Source organism: Protopterus annectens, chromosome 15.part0, assembly GCF_019279795.1.
Source record: "Protopterus annectens isolate FY-2018-M chromosome 15.part0, PAN1.0, whole genome shotgun sequence".
Lineage (NCBI taxonomy): Eukaryota > Metazoa > Chordata > Ceratodontiformes > Protopteridae > Protopterus > Protopterus annectens.
Genome location: NC_056749.1, coordinates 250,829,392 through 250,843,461, shown reverse-complemented (window position 1 = coordinate 250,843,461; position 14,070 = coordinate 250,829,392).

The window sequence follows — 14,070 nt, the reverse complement described above, 5'->3', positions numbered from 1 at the left end:
GATGCATGGGGGGGCTTATCCCATAATAAAAACACTTATTTATATAATTGTGGATATGCTGTACAGCAAAGTTCTTCTCATTCATTTGTGGCCAAGCAACACTTTTGCAAACAGCAAGCAATGAAGGCTGAGAGTAAGAAAACAAGAATAGGAAGATGAGTAGTAATGCAGGTATGTGGGAAATAAGTCACGAGAACTGATCAGCTGTATGAGAACAGCGGGAAGAGTGACACAGACAGAGTTAGAGAGAGCAAGATGATGGGTAGGGACGGAGATAAACCAGAAACAGATGAAAGCAGGCAAGTGATTTCAGAGGATAGCAACTGTCAGAAGAGGGCAATGAAATGCATAGTAAAGAACTTAGGGTATCATTACCCATTTATGATCACTACATGCAGCGGTTACACAGATGATGTTTGGTTAGGTTTTTAAAGTCAGGGAGGCATGAAGAAAGTGAGCACTGGAAGTGTTGAACAAGGGACAAGTCATATCTGCACATGTTAGTATGATAAAGAAATTCTTGGGATGTGTGACATGGTGGTGAAGTTTTATGCATAGGGGTATAGCAACTAATATGAAAATGACAAAGGTTATTATTTGAGATGCATTCTGGTAAAGAGGTGTAGTCATAAAGTAATATGGTGGGTTTAATGTTTATGTCTGAATGGATGAAGAACAAAATAGCTAAACAGTGGAAGAAAGGAAGTATGGGCATATATGGACTGGCAGATAAGGCAAGAAATGCTTAAGGTGGAACAGGTTAGAACTAGGAATGCGCTGGTAAAGGTCATGTTGACAGAAGCAGTATTAAGGGGAGTTGAATGACAATCACATGACAAGCAGCCAGAGGCACTGTATTGGAAAATATTAAATTTGTAGACAGGAAAAACCATGAGACGTACTTAAGATACAGGTTCAGCTGAATAATTGGATAGTTTGACGTAATGATGGTCTTTAAAAACTTCTAACAAAAATTATTTCCTTATGGTTTGTAGACTGGATTGTCCATTTGGTTTGCAGCATGTTTACTGGAGGCCCAAGGTGAAACATTCCTAAATACAACAAAAATTAATATGTATACATGACTGAAAGAAGTTTGAAATATACAGATAGCTGATAATTTCACCAAAACAGAATACAGTGCAAGATGTTTCTCAGTCAGCTGTGATGTGTTAGCACTTACAACACAGCATTGCATTAACAAGTGCATAGTTTTCAGAGGTATACAGTTGCAAGCAAATAAAAGGGAAACATTAGGGCACAAGCTGTAACCCACACTTCTGAAATACACAAAGTTTCAGAGGCACAGTAAAAAAATGAAAGATGAGGTTGTGGAAGCAAAGCTATCATGGTTCTTGTTATATTATATAATTACTTTACTTACAGTGTTGCAATGATACAGAGTTGACATCTCACAGGCTTAAATTTCTCAGGCAGACTATCCAGGCCTTGTCTCTTAATATTTTTGGTAAGAGTTTTACATCACTAGTAGTATAATCTAACTTGTAAATTTGTTACTGTTATAATGCTGCACAAATCAATATGAAGTCTATTACAACACTAAGAGGGTGGACTGAGCCTTATCTTCCTAGCTATGTCATACTCTGCTCACTATGACATCACTTTCTTCAGAAAGAAAAACTCCTCAGTTATTAGCCATTCCAAAGACCTTGCTATATGCCACAATGCCAACAACTCCTGATGCAGGGGTTAAGTTCAGCTCCCAGCACCTTCCACGGATCTGCTTCAAAGTATTGAATTACCACTTCATTGAATCCCAGATCATCAATATCATATCACTGAAACTGCAAAACACTGAACACCTGAAACATTGAAAACTTTCTATGGGAAAAGCACCACTTAGACACCATGGTGAACTTTGCCCTTTCCCCACTGTAGTGCAATCTCACAGTTGGTATATTTTGTGTGGGGGGTGTAGGGGTGGAGTCCCCTGACATCGGAGGGTTTGATTTGCTGCATTTTTTTTTTTATGTTGAGTTAGTGGTTGTTTTCCCTGGGTTAGTTTAAATGTTCCAGGTGTTCGATGTTCTGCAGTTTTGGTGATGTCATGTCAGTGATGTGGAATTTAATGAAGTGGTAATCCGATGCTTTGAACTAGACTCCCTCCACACTTATGGAATACTACAAGATCAATGTTAGTTTCTTGCCTGTTATCATCAATAAAGATATAGGGACATCTTTCTTTATGATAATAAAGAAAGGTATAGAGATATTTGTAATGTCTGTAGCATGCAGAGCTTTACTATACTGAATACTTTTCTTTAATGTTGTAAAGGAGCAGTTATATTCAGGTATATCTAGAATTATTAAACAAGGTGGTGAAGAGGTTATAGATTTAAAAATTTTTTTTTGTTATTATTATTCCTATGTTGTCACCATAGTTTTTCTTCACCCAAAATGTAGTTTATTATAAAACTACACTTTTCTTTCAATATTAGGTGCATATTCTTTAATAAAGGAGTATAACATCCATAAAACTGAAAGTAAAATGAAGCAAAGTTCCTCTGTAGCATTACATTCAGCAAGTCCTACATGCTGATTCCTTATCAATGATATGATAGTTTGCCATGATTTGTTTCAGCTGGATACAGAGAGCTAACATAATTTTAAACTGGCCAATGTCCAAATACTCAAATATTGTCAGAAGACAACTATGACATGGTGGAGCAATTAGAATAAAAGTTATGTCAGACAGCACAAACATGACATCTAAAATATGATTACCTCTAATATGAAATTAAATTCTCTATGTGTAGCCATGATAACCATGCATAGTTGTCGCCTCACAGTTAGTCGTTGCTCGTTTGATTCTCAGTTAGAGTGTCTTCTGTGTGGCGACATGCATGAACGGGCGTTCCTCATTTGAAGGTTGTGCGTTAGGCCCGGTAAGCCAGCACGTAAAACTCTACTGCCAATCATTAGCGGGCCAGAGTTCCGCTGTGGCGACCCCTAACCGGGAAAAGCCGAAAGAAACAAACAAACTTAGAACAAAGGTATAAAATTCTTAGCAAAAGTTCAAATGGATCTAAGGCTGCTGACCAGGGACATTTTTTTAAATGTGGCAGCTACCTGCATGCATCATAGATCCCTTGTTAATGAGAGATTTCATTGATTGAATTAATTCATTAGATTGGCCAGCTAATGAAATGTATGTCACCTGGTAATCCTGGATTCCTTAGAGGTGTTCTAATCAATATCTAGAATTCTAAGATCTGACATGCCCAAAGTAACAAGTTGAGATATGCATTGCAAATTTAGAATTGAAAACTAAGTTAATTACTGAACTAAGTGCAATACTATAATAATAAAAAAATATATTAGGGACAGAGTCGTCTTCAGGTAGAACCGATCAGCAAAATTTCATAAATGGTGGTGGGAAACAGCAACAAGAAATTATAGTCAATCTGATATAAGTTAAAACCCCTCCACCTGAAAATGTCCTATAACTCTGATAAAAGGTAACGTGCGGAATACTAGTAAGACCCATATCAGGTGATTGATTAATTGATTGACTGATTGATTGAGATATGATTCCTGGGAAAGTCTGACTGAGTAGAAGCCCATTTTCAGCTGAGGCCTGGGGAGCAAAGCTCTAGATTATTACAAAACATTTTAAGAACAATAATTTCACAATCTTCAAGAATAAAACAAAAAAGTCTGCAGTTTAAATAATTATAACAAATTAGTGATACTATAAAAACATTGGTTAAGAATAAGTTAAGAATCATTACAAGTTATATGACAATCATTTAATATTTATAGAAAATTTAGACAGTTTGGAGAGAAATTTTGCAACTTTCTTATAGCATTGTTCAAGTTGTAATTTTTGTGAAGCCTGGAGATTACTAAGGAACACCATAAAGAAGTGTGGAAAGGAGCCAAGTCATTGCAAGTGTAGTTTTAGTTGCATTGGTGAGAATGTTTTGACTCTGTAAAGCACCCCTAGTTTTTGATGAGTTTCAATTATGCAGTTTTGTATATACAGGTCGAATGTAAGCTTATCAGCCACTATCACCCCCTAATAATTTGCTATGAGAGGTGACTTTGATAGTTGTATTATCAAGAGGGAGGATTTTAAATTTTGCTTTTTCATGAGAGAGGGATTTGGGAGAAAAAAGTAGTAATTTGGTCTTTTTTTTTTTTGTGGTTGAGCATGTGTTGTGAGTTACAAAGCCATTCTTTAGTGGCTGTTAAAGCTTCCCGAGTAAATTTTTGGAGGTACCATGTTGCCAGATGTGCAAATGAGAGTAGAATCATATGTGCATTGCATTAGTGTGGCCTGTTGTATGGATGTACAGACGGTGTTGGTGAAAATGTTAAAGAGGGCCAAGGATTGAGCCTTGTGGTACACCGGTGGTGACTGGGTGGTAAGGAGAGAGCATGTAGTGCCATTTTACTGACTGATACCTATTGGACAGGTAGTTTTTGAGCCACAGAAGGGTGGGCTGAGAAAGACCTAGTAAGTACATTTGAAGTAGATGCTTGCTGTGACAAACTATGTTGAAGGCTTTAGACAAGTCTAGAAATAAGGCCGAGACTAGCCTGCCATTATCTCTAGCTGTATTTACAGTATCCATATAAGTTAGAAGGGCAGTGCTACTATTATGGGAAGGATGGAAGTCATGTTGTGTAGAGGGTAGGAGCTCTTTGTGCAACAGATAGTTTAGCAATTGTTTTTGAATACATTTTTTCAAGTATTTTGGTGAGGGGAGATGAGATTGTTATAGGTCTAAAGTTATTAATGTCTGTAATTTTTTTCCTTTGTGCAAAGGGATATAATTTGTGACTTTTTCCAGAGAGACAAGGAATGTGGGATTCCAGGACTGTCCTATTTATATGGATTGAGACAGGCTACACAATCCTAATGGCTACTATTTTAGGTACTTGCTTGGAAGATCATCACCTGAAGAAGAGCATGGTTTCAGTTTCTTTAAAAGTAATTTTGTATAGAATGTGGGCACAGGTTTGAAGGTGAAAGTGGATGAGGTGATATGTGGCTGTTGGGCAGGGCTGGGATTAGATTTTGAGGAATCCATGGTTAGAGATACTATACTATCTGTAAAACAAGAGTTGAACTGTATTGCAGTTTCAAGTGGTGAGCTATTGGGAGAGGGGTTTGGGTTGAGTTTTTGTCCAGGATGTAATGTTTCTTTAATGGATGTCCAAAATGTATTTATGGTTGTGTTAAGTATTATTCTGACAGTTATTTGCTTTTAAGTATGATTGTGAAGCATTCTGATGTTTTCAAGATATTGAGGTGTTTTATATTTTGCCATTCTTTTCATGCCTTTTCTCTATTCTGCATTAGCATTCTACTCTTTCTGGATAGCCAAATTGCATTACTTGTTTTTAGTCTCTTCCTTATAACAGGTGCAAGGCTATTTAGCATATTTAGAAAAGTTGTATTGATTAATTACTAGCTGTGATATCAAAAACAACTCAATCAACTTTACATAACGCACTACACCTTTTTGAAAGTATATCTGAATTAAAATTCAGTCATAAAAAAAATTTAAGTGCTTTTGATAAACAAGAACATTACCCCAAAACTAAATTGTTGCACTTTAACTTGTAAAGTACTCACATTAAATATTTAGGTGTTAATAATGAATCTAACCATAAAAAGACAATTTCAGTTAATTATCAACACCTCATTGACACAATCCTACTCTTAACAGATAACTGGAACTAGAACTGCCTAAAATTCTATTCATTAGTCAAGCATTAATCCTCCCCCACCTAAAGAACTTTTAAAAGAATCAAGGATATTCTGCTTAAATTTCTCTGGTTCCCCCAAAACACAAGAGTTTCTTTACAATGCCATAGACCAACTTAGGAAGAAGTGGGTACTGGATTCCCTGATATTGATATGTACTTTAACTCAATTATTATTACTACAGTTCTCCCATGGATCAATACTTCATATACTGCATGTTGGAAGCCAATCCATAAAAATATGGTATTTAACAATAATAAAACATTACTAGATCCCCTTATTAAAGTAGAAAAAAATCTTTATCTGCATATTAAAGACATATATATAAAATGATAAACAGAAACTCCTATTCTTTCCTATCATAAGCCAGATATTATTATTTTTTAAAAGAATTATGTATTCTAACCATGTAACAAAAAATCCTTTAATAACCATATTTCCAATAGCCTTCACTACTGAATGCTTGATCTCATTTGATGCAACTAGAATGTTAGAACTTAAAAATGGGATTTTATTTTACTGGAATCAGTTTTTGTCTAATAATAAGGGTGGGAGGTTGGCGTAAGGGTGGGAGGTTGGCGTAATGGTTAAGGTGCTTACCTTAAAAACACAAGGTGCAGGGTTTGATTCTGACATGGGGTAATTGGCTAGGCTTAAAAATGGCTCATAAGAGCAGTTAGCCTAGTACTAACCTATGAACCTATGAACCTATGAACCTATAAGATCCATTCTGTAGATTACATGATTGCTAAACACAGCTTACAGAACTGCAACTGAATTGATATTCAAACATGCAAAAATTCATCCAAAACAAACTTATGACATTAGAATTACACAATAAAAATACATCTAAAATATTAGATGTCATTTCCATCATCAATAATGGATCCTTCAAGAGCACCTTGTTCATATCCAAAATATACAAAATTAGCAGAAGTGATTTTGTTTTTACAGTTACATCTTTCTGGAATTATTCTACTAGAATTAATAATCGTGACTTTTCATTAAATAATAAAGAACTTTGTTTAAAGTCAGCAGGGAAGTCCATATCTTCTCCTTACTGGAGAATATATACTTAGAAATTCCTACATAGATGTTTCCTAACACCACATAAAATTGCAATAATGTTTAAAAAAGATAATGTAAAATGTTGGAGATGTGAATTACTTGATGCTGACTGCTTTCATATGATCATTGTTGTAGAATGATATGCTGTAGTGCGTTGTGGAATAACTGTATTGTTTCTGACTGTCTTATACTATTTAATATACCAGTTCCAGAAGTCATACCTAAAAATCAAATACCTTTAATATGGGAAATTTTATCTATTCCTAAAAAAGTTGTCACAAAAAAATGTAATCTAAGTCTACTCTCTTGTTTAATCTTGAATTCATTCATTTAGCCAAATCAGTATGCAACAGTGAAATCTCCACTATAAAAATGAGAATAAATAATATAACTCATCAGTTAATTGCTTGGAAAAAATTATTTAAATTGTTAGAGAAATACTAAATGTTTTTCCTACTTTGTATGTAAATTGTTATGGACATTGTATACCGTTATTTTAGCTGTATTTGTAATATTTTACTGGATTATTGTTTTGTTAAAATAAATAAAAACATTTTTGAAAAAAGTTGTATTGAATTAATTTACAGCATCTAAGAAGAGGATTTTTAGGAAGTTCCAGTTAATAGAGGATAGTGTAGTAATGAATATTTCTAAGTTAAACTTGGAAAGGTTGCGTATTGTTTTATAACTATACTGTTTAACTGGATGTGTGAGATGTCTGATCATATAGAATGGGAGATGATCACTGAGAGAGTCTGACATTGTACCTGTAATAGTGTTTATTCTAGGCTCTGATACTAGGATCCAGTCTAATAAGGAATTTGATGTCTTGGTATAATGTGTGGGGCTATTAGTTAGTTGTGTGAAAACATACAAGTTCATTCTAGATGTATGGGAGTTAGAGTTTATGTCCAATCAGTTGACATTCACATGACCTAGAAGTATTTTTTTTCCTCTTGGAAATGTTATGGATATCCAATGTAGGATCCCAGTATAGCTGTATTATCACCAGGAAGGATGTAAAGGACAGTAATACATATTCGTTTATAATTGTTTATTTTGAGGAAAGCAATAAGAAGCTCTGCTGAACTGAATTTTGGTGTTGGTTTGCTGTAAGGGAAATGTGGTAAGTATTGGGAAATGTTAAATCAATTCCACCAGCTTTCCTCTTTTTACGGTCATTATAAATGATATTACAGCTAGGAGATATAACTCTGGAGTAGCTTATGCTGGCTTTAAACCAAGTTTCAGTTACAGCGAGAATGGCAGGCTTATACTGGGTAATCAAGGCACGTACCTCAGCAGTTTTATTTCTTATGCTTCTAACATTTATTGCAGCAAACATTAAATCACCAGGGTTGGGGGTTGGCTGTTATTGTGTGGGAGAGAATTATCACTGTGATAGTTGGGGCTAAAAGGATTTTTTTTATATTCGGGAATTATCCATACTTGTATTTTGGAGAAGATTCTTGCACTAAATTTTGTTTTTTGTTTGAGGTGAAGTGCAATTAATCAGTCTATATTTGGAGTAAAGGTGAGGGACAATATTAAATATGTTTGGTGCAATATGTCAAGAGTATAAAGAGGAAGTATGGATAGGTGGTTGAGGCAGAGTTGGAGAGATGTTGAGATATATTATTGACTCATGATAGATGAAAAATGGCACAGTAAGAGGAGAAGTCTAGAGGATAAGCTGAAGAGTAGCATAATTAAGTACAGGAATCTATATATAAGCAAAGCTGAGAGTAGAGGGCTTCTAACTGAGAGCAATCATTTTATAGCCAATAACAAAAAGCAAATAATAAAGCAATATGAAATAAAACAGGTTTTCTGTCATTTCCTGAGGCTAAATAACTGGCATATGCAGTATAGTCTATTGGTCAAGAAAAAGAGGACACTAGTCAACTTAATAAAAGGTCCTTAGAGTGCAAATATTAGTTCACAGAGACTTTCAATCACAGAGCAGGCATGTATTTGACTGATTAAAGTTAACATTAAGCAAGGTTTTTCACAATAAATGTGCTTATATTATGCAATGACAAAATTCAGAGTTACCTTGCAGGAGTAGGGCCTTGAGGCAGAACTCCTGCAGTAATGAGGTCAGATGCAGTGATCACAGTTTAATATGCAATGACAAAATTCTTAGTAAACTTGTAGGAGTTTATCTTATAACAACCATTTTAGACGTCTTGCATTTGTGAGAGTATATTCAAGGTAGCCTGTAATAATACTAGAATATAATGCAATGTTGCTAGGGAAACTCCAGCAATGTTTAACAATTAGTCTGGTAGTTATCGCAGATCAGTAAAGCTTTGACTTGTTAATGAGAGACTTCCTATGACAAGGGTAATGGGTTTGAATCTTTCCACCTGCCTTTGTCTACTATGTGTCTTTGACCAAGTCACTTAACCAGACAGCACTTTGGGACATTGAAAAATGGGTTTCCTGGACCGAATGTCTATTAAATATCTTTGAACCTTTAGTGAAACACCTGAATAATAGACTAATTAACAGGCACATACAGTAATATGACTTTCTGGTTACAATGTTATAATGCCACATTTACTCTTCAGATGATGACAGGTCTATTTCCAGTAGAAATGATGATGTTAAGAAGATATTTAGTTTCTTCTTAATGTAAAAGCAAAAAAAAATAAAATTTCAAGAGAAAACAGTGGGCCTGGAAGCAAACTTTTGGTGACCATGCATAGGTAAGACATTTTGTACCTGGAAATATAAAAAAATAGTATTACAGTCTCAAATGACTCCTCGGTGTAAGTGATAGTTCTTTGTGAAATTAGTTTTATACTGTGGTCATTGATTATATTTCATCTCTGACAAGGCAGGTTGATCAGTTCACAGTAAGATTCAGATTGCTTAAAACTGTCTGTGAAGCTGAAAAGAAGACAAAATATTACTGGTCTCTCCAGAGCAGAAAAATACAAAAATATGAAAGTAATGCCTGCACAACTTGCATAGACGGATAAAGCTTAAATATAAACCTAGCAAACCAAGTTCAAATAGTGACTCTGATGTTGACAGAGCAGACAGGAAGGAAAGGTATGTCCATCCTAGGAAGGAAAGGAGGTGTGCATGTTCAGGCCACACAGGTGGGCTCACTTTTTTCTGCTGGAGACACGGAAAACAGCCATGAAGTGCTGTCCGAGAGTATGTAGGATGTCCTGTTGATACCAGTCCCCTGCAGAACTGAGGAACAGTTCAGCGCTGACTCCCACTACATGTCTTGCTCTATTACTAGGTGCATGAAGTAGAAATAGTAGCAAAAAATCCTCCTTGACAGCACGGAGATGCTTCCCTAGGGCCCTTGATCTTTTCACTGCCCTTGACATGGGTTGGGATTAGCAGGTGGGAGCCAAAGGCAAATCCTATGATTGAGGAGTGGATCAAGGAACAGCTGATGATCAGCTGTGGAGAGGGAAAAGTAGCACTTATACTTGTGCCTGTGGTGAAGACTGAGGAACAATACCTGTGTCTTTTGTAAGGGAAAACATAAACTCTTTTGAATTTTCAGATATTCCTTTTACCATCCCATCAAGATTGCTTACATATGAAAGGCATCCCCGTACTTATTTATTTACTCTTATTATTTATTTATTTATTTATTTATCCTTTGTTGACCGGGTTAGTCCCACTAGGCTAGCGGCCTCTTTTCATTGGAGACCCGAGGTGGTATTCCTACTACTGGGGTAACTTTGGCTAGGGCATCATGGAACTTCTTCTACTCTTTGAAGTTGCAAGATGGTACAAGTGGGCTCCTACAGCAGCAAGGAAGAGGTCTAAGAGAATCAGCAGCATAGAAGATGAGAGGAAAGCTATGGAGAGTTTGACGGTAGAGAATTAGAATTTGGAGAAAAATGTGTTCAGAATGCAGATAAAGATTCCTTTGTGGTGAATTGTACAAATGAGCAGCATTTAGCTACCTCAATGAAAAATGAAGTGATTGAGTCCATCAGAGTGGTGTAGATAACATATATGTCATCAGGAGGGCTTTGGGACAGTTCCTATTTAGGTTCATCGATCAAAAATGGGCCTACAATCTCAGGATTATATAAATACATTTCATGTGTCCTTCCTCTTTGATAAGTCCAGTTCAGTTGGGTCCATACCCTTTTTATATTACATTCCCCTAGTTCTCACTCAGAATTAATTTTTCAGAAGTACCAGAACAGAAATCTACCTCCCAACATGTTCGGTTTGGTTCTTCATAAAGCCCTATAGATTCAGAATTTACCTAGCTTGGGGATCTCATCTCACTCATTCCACAGTAGGAGGAGCCATAGACCTGACTAGGGAGGGCCAATCTATTAAGGTTATAAAGAGGGTGGGGCATTGGTTTTCTAAAGCCTTTTTGAAATATATTAGATAATTCTTTCTCGCAGGAGTGTCCCTATGGACAAATGGGGGGGGAGCCAAAACCCTATCTTTCATTTAGCTTCCTTCATAATAAGCTCTTTCAGTACATTTTTTTACCCATAGGTTCATAGTTTCATAGGTATATACTAGACTAATGACCACCAGGGCCTTTATAAGCCTAACTGTACAATCCAACACAATTATGTTCCAATGTATCATGGGCATTTATTAAGTTAGGAAGTTTCTAGCAGTTATATGGGGGAGAGGTATGTTAGTTTGGGCATTACTGTCTGCCTCTGTCTTTCAGAGACATGGGAGGCAGACATGGGGTGAATATCTGATTTCCCATTCATTGGTGAAGGTTGCACTTAAATAGGGTTAAGAATGGACTCTGCTTCACATGGATAGGGAGCCTGTTCCAGAGCATGGGGATCCTCTGAGACATATATCTGTCTCACTAACATGTCTTATTTGTGCCACAAGCAAAATTTAAATCCTTTGATCTAGTGGTTCTGATGATGTTCATTTTACGCATGTGCAAAAGGTCCATTTTAGCTGTATCTGAGGATGCCTTGTATGGCAGGTATAGATTGCCTCTCAATAACCCATAGGAGAAAAACTATAGAGATAGGGCTTTAAACTGAGCCATATAGGACAATGTAGTTTATACCCTGGATTCTGCTGGTAAGAAACCTTTGTGGGCATTAAAGGTGTTCCATATGTCTGGTCAGTTACATGCCGAAGAAGGCTTTATACTCAATGATGGGTCTGATAAGGGCTGAATAAACTGACGCTATGACTTCCTTGGACCTGGATGCCATGCCTTTACTTAAGGTTCATAGGTTCATAGGTGTGTACTAGGCTAATGGCCCTGGGGCCTTTAGATGCCTAGCCATAGGATTACCCTGGCATAGTGCCACCCAACCTTAGTTCCCAGTGCTTCTGTTGAGTAGAGCCACTGCAGTAATCCCTGGGGTGAATTTTTCTGTTTCCCATCCACTCATCAAGATTTCTCTTGAAGAGAATCAGTGAGGTGCTCTGTTGACATGTACAGGAAGTCTGTTGCATAGCATGGGTAGTCTCTGGGTTATGAACCTGTCCCTCCAGCATGTTCGGTTAATTGTGGTAATGAAGTTGAGGTCTCTGGAGCATGTGGTGCAGATGGATTGGGATTTCTTTCGATGTAGCATTTCTAACAGAGCTGGGTCAGACATGGCTTTGTAAGTCAAGCAGAGATGGCCTCTAAGTAGGCGATATGAGACAGAGAATAGTTTCTTAGTACCGTGGCCATATATTTGACAAAGGCCAGATTACTGTTCACATATTTTCTCAGATCTCTGACTACCAGGTCAACTCGTAGAGGTGTTTTATTGATGTAATAATTAGCCTGGGTGGCAGTTTTCCCAGAAGGCACTATACTGCAGTTCTTTGTATTGCGTTTTAATCCATGACTTTGGTACAAGTCATTTGCCTGTATTAGAATGATAGCTTCTAAGTTGCACTCATCTGCAAACCTGGTAGGCCAAGGGCCAGAAAATGATAATTAGGGGTGGTCCCAGCAGAGAGCCTTGAAATACCTCACTAGTGATTGGTCTCTTAGTGGAGGTGGTCTTACCAATTCTGATTTCTTGGGTCCTGTCTGTGAGCCAGCTGGAAAATCCAGTGAGTAAAAGGAGCTTATACCCAGTTTGGTGAGTCTGCCAACTATATTCAAGTGGAATATTGTATTGAATGCCTCAGCCAGGTACGTGTAAGCAGTATACACTGAAAACTCTTCATCTATTGCCCTAAAATGGCACAATATCCACTGTACTGCTACATAAAGGCCCACCAGAGAATGAACCATCAATCACTGAAGTATTCTGCCCTGACACTTGATCCTCTTTTGCCCAACACCTAAAGACCGTGTAACTTTTGTCACAATTAGAGGAGGAATGCTGGGAACAGCAGGAAGGCCAAGCACAAAACCTGTTGTTATATGCCAAACAACCTTTTATTTTATTGAGGTTCGCCTTGAATGTATCCACTGTCAAAAGCCTGGGCTTGTCAACCATGACCCCTACAACCAGTTGTCTATATGACTTTCTTCCACTTAAGAGAGGGATCTGCTGCCTTTACATTTCTAAATTTCTGCTCATACTACAACCATGCCAAGCCCCCCCAAACTGTTGTACTTATTTTATGGATTTAAAATAAGTTAAGAGTGAAAGTGCTTGACTTGAATTATTTTCTACTACGACGGCCATAAAACAAATAAATCCCAACACCCAACTATCTCAGTTATACACCCGGACATTGCCTAGCTGGTTTTTACCTACAACTGCTAACTCTATCATTATGTCTTTCCTCCCCATGACATGAGTTTTCTGAACCCATTCACTGACCACTAGGTCAAAAATGTCTATATATTCGTTTTTAAAATCTTGTCCCTTAAAAGCGCTGGGATGTGTAAACTAATTGCAGATTCTGGGCCCGTGCACTAATAAGTGCCTTACAGCTGTTATTTCCATGAATGCCCTGGTACACATGGGAATGTCTGAGAAATTTCTAATCAATCTACAACTTTGCTGCCCATATGCCCAATTATCCTTTGAAAACATTTCTCAACGAATAAATCAAACAATTTTGCCCTATTGTCCACTGATCTTTTTCTTTTGGCTGTTCTCATTAGGGGTTGCCACAGCAGATCATCTGTTTCCATTTCTTCCTGTCCTCTGCATCTTGCTCTGTCACACCAACCACCTGCATGTCCTCTCTCACCACGTCCATAAACCTTATCTTAGGTCTTTCTCTTTTCCTCTTACCTGGCAGCTTCATCCTTAGCATCATTTTCCCAATATATCCAGCATCCCTCCTCAGCACATGTCCAAACCAATGCAATCTTGCCTCTC